This window comes from Anguilla rostrata, chromosome 16 (assembly GCF_018555375.3).
Source record: "Anguilla rostrata isolate EN2019 chromosome 16, ASM1855537v3, whole genome shotgun sequence".
Taxonomy (NCBI): domain Eukaryota; kingdom Metazoa; phylum Chordata; class Actinopteri; order Anguilliformes; family Anguillidae; genus Anguilla; species Anguilla rostrata.
Window position 1 is genome coordinate 16,877,720 of NC_057948.1, and position 11,464 is coordinate 16,889,183.

Here is an 11,464-nt window from a genome sequence, read left to right on the forward strand (position 1 = left end):
CTACATAATTTAGTGTTTTCTGTTTTAAATACTGTAGGGCAACAATACATCAATTATGTATTCTTAGTTTTTCACACCGAATAAGCCACGCCGAAATAGTTCAGGCCAAAGCCTCAATGAATTATCTGGAAGCGAAGAAATGTAGCATCTAGAATAGGCTGCTGCAATACCACAGCTTCAGTATTAAAATTAAAATATAAAATTAAAAAATAATTAGTTTAATATTATGAAAACGTGTAAAAGAAATTAATATATGAACTTTGAAATAATGCGAATAATTTTGCATTCGCACGGTCTCTTGCGTTTTAGAAAGCGGCCATAATAGTTGATGGATTTTGGCCATTAATGAAAATTTCCATACAAATGAAATAGCACATTAAGATTTATCAACAGACAGGTGTCAGAAACTACTGGCGCCCCTGTTTTAAGTATTGTGTACCCTCACTTTCTTAGGATAAAAATACCTGTGTCGTATTCTATAGTGTTTATGGGTATAGTGATCATATTGGGGGATCGTTGATCATGGATCCATGCAGAATTTTTAGTCTAAATTTGTCTAAATTTAATCAATACAATGAAATGCATACAAGGAAATGTGTACCGAGGTAAAGTTGGTTTCATATTGAACATTCAACAGATATTCACATTCGACATTTTGTGCCTTAGTTAGGGACCGAGGTAAAATTACAATCATAATCGGGAACCTGTATGTTTTTTTAATTTTAATAAATTGGCAATTTATTACTGGTGACAACCAAAGGTTGTGGAAGAAGGTCGGGAATTAATAGAATAATCTGCAATTTGTTTCAGGTGTTTTAGTCAAATGTTGCTAAAGTTATTGATCTAAGCAAAATTAAATGTATTTTTAATTGGATTCTTGAATTTTAATAAATTTGCAATCAAATACTTATGAAAACCAAAGGTTATGGAAGAAGGCCAGGCATTAATAGAATAATCTGCTATTGGCGTTAGTTGTTTGTCTAAATATTAGCAAAGTTATTCATCTAAGCAGAATTAAATGTATTTTTAATTGGATTCTTGAATTTTAATACATTTGCAATCAATTACTTGTGAAAAGTAAAGGTTATGGAAGAAGGCCAGGCATTAGTAGAATAATCTGCAATTAGTTTGAGGTGTTTTTGTAAAACATATTGGTAAAGTTATTGATCTAAGCAGAATTAAATGTATTTTTAATTGATTTCTTGAATTTTAATACATTGGCAATTTATTACTTGTGAAAGCCAATGGTTGTGGAAGAAGGCCAGGCATTAATAGAATAATCTGCAATTAGTTTGAGGTGTTTTTGTAAAAATATTGGTAAAGTTATTGATCTAAGCAGAATTAAATGTATTTTTAATTGATTTCTTGAATTTTAATACATTTGCAATCAATCACTTGTCAAAACCAAAGGTTTTGGAAGGAGGCCAGGCATTAATAGAATAATCTGAAATCGGTTTGAGGTGTTTTTGTCAAATATTGGTAAAGTTATTGATCAAAGCACAATTAAATGTATTTTTAGTTGATTTCTTGAATTTTAATACATTGGCAATTTATTACTTGTGAAAACTAATGGTTGTGGAAGACGGCCAGGCATTATTAGAATAATCTGCAATTAGTGGGAGGTGTTTTTGTAAAAACTATTGGTAAAGTTATTGAACTAAGCAGAATTAAATGTATTTTAATTGAATTCTTGAATTTTAATAATGGGTTTCTTAAATTTTAATAAATTTGCAAGCACGTACTTGTGAAAGCCAATGGTTGTGGAAGAAGGCCAGACATTAATAGAATAATCTGCAATTGGTTTGAGATATTTTTGTCAAATATTGGCAAAATTATTGATCAAAGCACAATTAAATGTATTTTTAGTTGATTTCTTGAATTTTAATAATGGGTTTTGAATTTTAATAAATTTGCAATCATGTACTTGTGAAAGCCAATGGTTGTGGAAGAAGGCCAGGCATTAGTAGAATAATCTGCAATTAGTTGGAGGTGTTTTTGTCAAATATTGGTAAAGTTATTGATCAAAGCACAATTAAATGTATTTTAATTGAATTCTTGAATTTTAATAATGGGTTTCTTGAATTTTAATAAATTTGCAATCATGTACTTGTGAAAGCCAATGGTTGTGGAAGAAGGCCAGGCATTAGTAGAATAATCTGCAATTAGTTGGAGGTGTTTTTGTCAAATATTGGTAAAGTTATTGATCTAAGCAGAATTAAATGTATTTTTAGTTGATTTCTTGAATTTTAATACATTGGCAATCTATTACTTGTGAAAGCCAATGGTTGTGGAAGAAGGCCAGGCATTAATAGAATGATCTGCAATTGGTTTGAGATGTTTTTAACAAATATTGGCAAAATTATTGATCAAAGCATAATTAAATGTATTTTAATTTATTTCTTGAATTTTAATACATTTGCAATCAATCACTTGTCAAAACCAAAGGTTTTGGAAGGAGGCCAGGCATTAATAGAATAATCTGAAATCGGTTTGAGGTGTTTTGGTCAAATATTGGCAAAATTATTGATCAAAGCATAATTAAATGCATTTCTAATTGATTTCTTGAATTTGAATACATTGGCAATCTATTACTTGTAAAAACCAAAGGTTTTGGAAGGAGGCCAGGCATTAATAGAATAATCTGAAATCAGTTTGAGGTGTTTTTGTCAAATATTGGTAAAGTTATTAATGAAAGCACAATTAAATGTATTTTTAGTTGATTTCTTGAATTTTAATACATTTTCAATTTATTACTTGTGAAAACTAATGGTTGTGGAAGACGGCCAGGCATTATTAGAATAATCTGCAATTAGTGGGAGGTGTTTTTGTAAAAACTATTGGTAAAGTTATTGAACTAAGCAGAATTAAATGTATTTTAATTGAATTCTTGAATTTTAATAATGGGTTTCTTAAATTTTAATAAATTTGCAAGCACGTACTTGTGAAAGCCAATGGTTGTGGAAGAAGGCCAGACATTAATAGAATAATCTGCAATTGGTTTGAGATATTTTTGTCAAATATTGGCAAAATTATTGATCAAAGCACAATTAAATGTATTTTTAGTTGATTTCTTGAATTTTAATAATGGGTTTTGAATTTTAATAAATTTGCAATCATGTACTTGTGAAAGCCAATGGTTGTGGAAGAAGGCCAGGCATTAGTAGAATAATCTGCAATTAGTTGGAGGTGTTTTTGTCAAATATTGGTAAAGTTATTGATCAAAGCACAATTAAATGTATTTTAATTGAATTCTTGAATTTTAATAATGGGTTTCTTGAATTTTAATAAATTTGCAATCATGTACTTGTGAAAGCCAATGGTTGTGGAAGAAGGCCAGGCATTAGTAGAATAATCTGCAATTAGTTTGAGGTGTTTTTGTCAAATATTGGTAAAATTGATCAAGCAGAATTAAATGTATTTTTAAGTTTGAATTTGTTCTTGAATTTTAATAATTGGCAATCATGTACTTGTGAAAAGCCAATGGTTGTGGAAGAAGGCCAGGTATTATAGAATAATCTGCAATTAGTTGAGGTGTTTTTGTAAAAATATTGGTAAAGTTATTGATCTAAGCAGAATTAAATGTATTTTTAATTGATTTCTTGAATTTTAATACATTTGCAATCAATCACTTGTCAAAACCAAGGGTTTTGGAAGGAGGCCAGGCATTAATAGAATAATCTGAAATCGGTTTGAGGTGTTTTTGTCAAATATTGGTAAAGTTATTGATGAAAGCACAATTAAATGTATTTTTAGTTGATTTCTTGAATTTTAATACATTGGCAATTTATTACTTGTGAAAATCAATGGTTGTGGAAGACGACCAGGCATTAGTAGAATAATCTGCAATTAGTTGGAGGTGTTTTTGTAAAAAATATTGGTAATGTTATTGATCTAAGCAGAATTAAATGTATTTTTAGTTGATTTCTTGAATTTTAATACATTGGCAATCTATTACTTGTGAAAACCAATGGTTGTGGAAGAAGGCCAGGTATTAATAGAATAATCTGAAATCGGTTTGAGGTGTTTTTGTCAAATATTGGTAAAGTTATTGATCAAAGCACAATTAAATGTATTTTTATATTTAAATTTACTTGTTTGAATTTTAATAATTTGCAATCAGTACTTGTCAAACCAATGGTTGTGGAAGAAGGCCAGGTATTAATAGAATAATCTGAAATCGGTTTGAGGTGTTTTTGTCAAATATTGGTAAAGTTATTGATCAAAGCACAATTAAATGTATTTTTAGTTGATTTCTTGAATTTTAATAATGGGTTTTGAATTTTAATAAATTTGCAATCATGTACTTGTGAAAGCCAATGGTTGTGGAAGAAGGCCAGGCATTAGTAGAATAATCTGCAATTAGTTGGAGGTGTTTTTGTAAAAAATATTGGTAATGTTATTGATCTAAGCAGAATTAAATGTATTTTTAGTTGATTTCTTGAATTTTAATACATTGGCAATCTATTACTTGTGAAAACCAATGGTTGTGGAAGAAGGCCAGGTATTAATAGAATAATCTGCAATTAGTTGGAGGTGTTTTTGTAAAAATATTGGTAAAGTTATTGATCTAAGCAGAATTAAATGTATTTTTAATTGATTTCTTGAATTTTAATACATTTGCAATCAATCACTTGTGAAAACCAAAGGTTTTCGAAGGACGCCAGGCATTAATAGAATAATCTGAAATCGGTTTGAGGTGTTTTTGTCAAATATTGGTAAAGTTATTGATCAAAGCACAATTAAATGTATTTTTAGTTGATTTCTTGAATTTTAATAATGGGTTTTGAATTTTAATAAATTTGCAATCATGTACTTGTGAAAGCCAATGGTTGTGGAAGAAGGCCAGGCATTAGTAGAATAATCTGCAATTAGTTGGAGGTGTTTTTGTAAAAAATATTGGTAAAGTTATTGATCTAAGCAGAATTAAATGTATTTTTAGTTGATTTCTTGAATTTTAATACATTGGCAATCTATTACTTGTGAAAACCAATGGTTGTGGAAGAAGGCCAGGTATTAATAGAATAATCTGCAATTAGTTGGAGGTGTTTTTGTAAAAATATTGGTAAAGTTATTGATCTAAGCAGAATTAAATGTATTTTTAATTGATTTCTTGAATTTTAATACATTTGCAATCAATCACTTGTCAAAACCAAAGGTTTTGGAAGGAGGCCAGGCATTAATAGAATAATCTGAAATCGGTTTGAGGTGTTTTTGTCAAATATTGGTGTAGTTATTGATCAAAGCACAATTAAATGTATTTTTAGTTTATTTCTTGAATTTTAATAATGGGTTTTGAATTTTAATAAATTTGCAATCATGTACTTGTGAAAGCCAATGGTTGTGGAAGAAGGCCAGGCATTAGTAGAATAATCTGCAATAAGTTGGAGGTGTTTTTGTCAAATATTGGTAAAGTTATTGATCAAAGCACAATTAAATGTATTTTTAGTTGATTTCTTGAATTTTAATACATTGGCAATTTATTACTTGTGAAAACCAATGGTTGTGGAAGACGGCCAGGCATTAGTAGAATAATCTTCAATTAGTTGGAGGTGTTTTTGTAAAAAATATTGGTAAAGTTATTGATCTAAGCAGAATTAAATGTATTTTTAGTTGATTTCTTGAATTTTAATACATTGGCAATCTATTACTTGTGAAAGCCAATGGTTGTGGAAGAAGGCCAGGCATTAATAGAATGATTTTCAATTGGTTTGAGATGTTTTTTTCAAATATTGGCAAAATTATTGATCAAAGCATTATTAAATGTATTTTAATTTATTTCTTGAATTTTAATACATTTGCAATCAATCACTTGTCAAAACCAAAGGTTTTGGAAGGAGGCCAGGCTTTAATAGAATAATCTGAAATCGGTTTGAGGTGTTTTGGTCAAATATTGGCAAAATTATTGATCAAAGCATAATTAAATGCATTTCTAATTGATTTCTTGAATTTGAATACATTGGCAATCTATTACTTGTAAAAACCAAAGGTTTTGGAAGGAGGCCAGGCATTAATAGAATAATCTGAAATCAGTTTGTGGTGTTTTTGTCAAATATTGGTAAAGTTATTGATGAAAGCACAATTAAATGTATTTTTAGTTGATTTCTTGAATTTTAATACATTTTCAATTTATTACTTGTGAAAACAAATGCTTGTGGAAGATGGCCAGGCATTAGTAGAATAATCTGCAATTAGTTGGAGGTGTTTTTGTAACAACTATTGGTAAAGTTATTGAACTAAGCAGAATTAAATGTATTTTAATAGAATTCTTGAATTTTAATAATGGGTTTCTTGAATTTTAATACATTTGCAATCATGCACTTGTGAAAGGCAATGGTTGTGGAAGAAGGCCAGGCATTAATAGAATAATCTGCAATTGGTTTGAGATGTTTTTGTCAAATATTGGCAAAATTATTGATCAAAGCATAATTAAATGCATTTTTAATTGATTTCTTGAATTTGAATAAATTGGCAATCTATTTCTTGTGAAAACCAACATTTAAAAATGCAAAATACATTTAATTCTACTTAGATAAATATTTGACAAAAACACCTCAATCCAATTGCAGATTATTTTATTAATGCCTGGCCTTTTTCCGCACCCTTTGGTTTTCACAAGTAATCGATTGCCAATTTATTAAAATTAAAGAAACATACAGGTTCCTGTTTATGATTGTACTTTTACCTCGGTCCCTAACTAAGGCATAAAAATACCTAATGTGAATGTCCAATATGAAATCAACTTTTTCAGTGAATTGTGTTTGATGTCATTTATGAAGTGTACTCGTACAAAACATCAAAATATGTAAGGATTTAGTGTTACCTCCTAAAAGTGAAAAATATCCAGTATCCAAATACAAAAACATAACTCTAGCTCATAAGCATGACCTCAATCCTGCCTTAACCCTAACACTATATACTAATACACAGGATGCGAAGACATAGCTTAACTTTAGTCTTTCTGAACCGATACAATTAAATATGTACAAGGAAAACGGTTTAAAGTCACATATCATGAATCTACTTTTCAAGAAAAAAAAAACATAAAAGTAAATATAGTTTTATTGATTATCCATTTATTTATTTGCAGCCAATAATTATCTTGAATTTACTGGGAAAATAACAGGTGCTTTTTGTTAAGTATTTAGTAACTATTTTGATTTCAGAGGTAAGTACCATGGAACAATCTACAGTTGTTATTTGTTAATCACTTCCCATATAGTTTTGGCTTCCTCAAGAACACAAAAGCCAAGTACATTGCTGTTAATATTGTGAAAATATGCAAGTAGTTACCAAATAATAAAAATATTTTTCACAATTACTGCTTGTAACCACAGCTACTACTGTTAGTTTCCGCTTACTGTAATCTGAAGTAACATCCTCTGTACAATTTTTAAATGTGAAAGGTACGTGTATGGTAATTCCTCATTCCAGAACATCGTTCTGTCTAAGGGCTGATTTGTCTCAGTACACACCATTATTCCCTTCCGTAGATTCTCTAAAGGGATCAAGGACATTCCCTTGGAATTCATTTTACTGCCCTGCTTGCTGTATGTACATGCCAGACATTACTCTGAAAGTATCCCATAATCCCTAACTTCAGGTATTAGCATGTTATGCAGCAGAGATTCTTTGTTTAGGTTTAATGCTTTGCTTAGGTTTAATAATAGGCAAATAGTTCCTCAGAAAATATCTTCCTGGCAACAGAAATCACATCACATCCTTGCTTCGTGATACATACAACTACAGAAAAAGTATGTGGTAAAAGTATGACAAAGCAGGTGTCACACTACTTTCAAAGGAAAGGGTACTGACAAAGTTAAATGGTGGGTGACCTGAATGTACCTGGCATCTGAATGGATATCAAATCAGGATTCATTTATGGCACTATTTCCTTTATCTAGCACAGTAAATACAATGATAATATCATGTTAGGTGGCATACCACTAGATTGAAAAACAGTAACAGTTTAACAGTGCTGGAGGCCATTTTTAAAGTAGATACTACATACTTTTAGATCAATTGCAAGATTCTGTCTTCCTCTTTGCATAGATTGAGCAAAAGCCAGCCTATGTGTGAGTATAGGCCTAATTGCACACAGAACAATCTGAAGTGAATCAAAAGAATGTCACAGTGAAAGTCACACATTACTACAGCATGCCACCCCTTATAGGATATGATAAAGATAACTGGAAAGAGTAGGAAACAACTACATTACAGTTACCATGTAGACACCGATTTATGGCTGGTAAAGAAACAATTACTACTGGGAATGTATTATGAACAGTGGCTCTACAGTAAAGTAATGTTTGTCTGAAGTAGATACCACAGATTTAAGAAAGAGTATCATTACATCCATTGACAAACTGACCTTGGAACAGTGTATAAATGCAACTCCACTCCACTTTCAAGGAAAAATGAGGAATGCATGTTTATGCAACAGCCAAGGTGAAATTAATGAATGAAAAATGCCTATGAAGACATTTACTGTGAAAAGTTTGTTGCACTGGAAAAAGATATAAATCCATGAGGCTTGTGGCAGGAGGAGGGCACTGGTGTTTGTGGGCTGGGATGTTTCTGCTCGCTGGCTCCATCCCCTGGTCAACTGGAAGCATTGCACACCACCCAACAGGAAGAATGCAGATTGGTAATCACCAGGCAATAAAAGTCACACCAGCCCTTCTCTCATTTTAAGTACCGGGGGAAGCGTGAAGGGTGAGAAAGGCCCTGACTGAAGCAATGGACTATTGAGTATGCAGTATGTTGTGTACAACTTGTATACTCAGTAGTAGGCAAGTCAGCTGATTCGGGCATGACTACAGGGATTGTTAATTTGTGGAATGCACTTTATTATTTGCTGAACTAACAGAACTGAGCCTGAACCCCTGCACTGGAACTGGACTATGATTTTGGGCTAGTTTATCCAGCTTTTGTTCAAAGAGTGGTAGCCAGCTTAGCTAGCCACTTTAACAAGAGTGCAGAGCAGAAGTGACGGTAGACTCTAAAACAGTTAGGCCTTATTTTTTGGGTTGGGATTTTTTGTGTTTTCTTTTCCACTTTCTGTGGATCCAGATCCAATGTGCCTTCCACCCCTTGGAGTTCCCTTTCCCCCAGTAATAAACACTTCCTGTGTTCAGCCATGTTTGTTTTAGTTTGTGTTTTTATTCCGCAACCCCTGCATACCTGTGCCTTGCTCTTCATCCGGCCACAGAATATATTATGTCCAATAGATGACAAAAAACCAAAAATCTATCATTTTTTCATTGAGATGGGTGTGAAATCATGTCTATTGAACAAGGTAAAATAAATTCAAGAAAATGCATTTGAAGTCATTTTACAATGAAAAATCTGTTTTAGTGGAAAGCAAGCAAAATATATAAGACTATAGCCTCAGGTACAAAAATAGGAAAAAAGGGGATAATTCTTAATTTGTGATTAAAAATGTCTTTCAGTGGAAAAGTTATTTTTTCCCTGAAATTGATAGGAAATCTTGTTTGTGTCACAACCACCGCAAAATAAATTAATTGAAATGTGTTTGAGGAATGGATGATTTTTTTAAAAAGTCTTTCAGTAGAAAATTACAAAATATGTGAAACTATAGTCTTATGTCCTAAAAGTGAAACATATGATAAAAACATTTTTAAATGTCCCTTTTTGATTTTGTTTATGTCACAACCCCAGGAAAATAAAGAATTAGAAATGATTTTTGAAGGAATTTGGTATGAAAAACTTGACAGAATAAAAAATGACAGAATACGTAAGACTATAGTCTTTTCGCCTAGAAGTGGAAAACATTATTTTTGATTTAGATGGATGGAAAATACTGTTAATTTATCAACCAGAATGACATAAATTAATAAAAATGTTCTTGTAGAAATTTACGAAGAAATCATGTTTCAGTGGGAAATTTAAAAATATGTAAGTCTTCAAACACATTGTTGCTCATTTATTTCACCGGGGTTGTTCAATAAAGATGATTTCCTATTGATCCAAATCAATTAATTGCATTTTTACTTTTTTTGCATTATTTTCACATTTTGGACATAAGCCTATAGCCTTATGTATTTTTCTAATTTTCCACTGACACTGATTTTTCTCCAGAAAAGTCTTCAAACACATTGTTGCTCATTTATTTCACTGTGGTTGTTCAATAAAGGTGATTTCCCATGCATTGGAATTAATGAATTGCATTTATAAAAATTTAGCATTATTTTCACATTTTGGACATAAGCCTATAGCCTTATGTATTTTTCTGATTTTCCACTGACATATATTTCTTCCAAAAAAGTCTTCAAACACAATGTTACTCATTTATTTCACCGGGGTTGTTCAATAAAGATGATTTCCTATTGATCCAAATCAATTAATTGCATTTTTACATTTTTTGCATTATTTTCACATTTTGGACATAAGCCTATAGCCTTACGTATTTTTCTGATTTTCCACTGACATATATTTCTTCCAAAAAAGTCTTCAAACACATTGTTGCTCATTTATTTCACCGGGGTTGTTCAATAAAGATGATTTCCCATGCATTGGAATTAATGAATTGCATTTTTAAAAATTTAGCATTATTTTCACATTTTGGACATAAGCCTATTGCCTTATGTATTTTTCTGATTTTCCACTGACATATATTTCTTCCAAAAAAGTCTTCAAACACATTGTTGCTCATTTATTTCACTGTGGTTGTTCAATAAAGGTGATTTCTCATGCGTTGGAATCAATTAATTGCATTTTTTAATTTATTGCATTATTTTCACATTTTGGACATAAGCCTATAGCCTTATGTATTTTTCTGATTTTCCACTGACATATTTCTTCCAAAAAAGTCTTCAAACACATTGTTGCTCATTTATTTCACCGGGGTTGTTCAATAAAGATGATTTCCTATTGATCCAAATCAATTAATTGCATTTTTACATTTATTGCATTATTTTCACATTTTGGACATAAGCCTATAGCCTTATGTATTTTTCTGATTTTCCACTGATTTCTGATTTTCCACTGACATATATTTCTTCCAAAAAAGTCTTCAAACACATTGTTACTCATTTATTTCACCGGGGTTGTTCAATAAAGATGATTTCCTATTGATCCAAATCAATTAATTGCATTTTTACATTTTTTGCATTATTTTCACATTTTGGACATAAGCCTATAGCCTTATGTATTTTTCTGATTTTCCACTGACATATATTTCTTCCAAAAAAGTCTTCAAACACATTGTTGCTCATTTATTTCACCGGGGTTGTTCAATAAAGATGATTTCCCATGCATTGGAATTAATGAATTGCATTTTTAAAAATTTAGCATTATTTTCACATATTGGACATAAGCCTATAGCCATATGTATTTTTCTAATTTTCCACTGACACTGATTTTTCTCCAGAAAAGTCTTCAAACACATTGTTGCTCATTTATTTCACCGGGGTTGTTCAATAAAGGTGATTTCTCATGCGTTGGA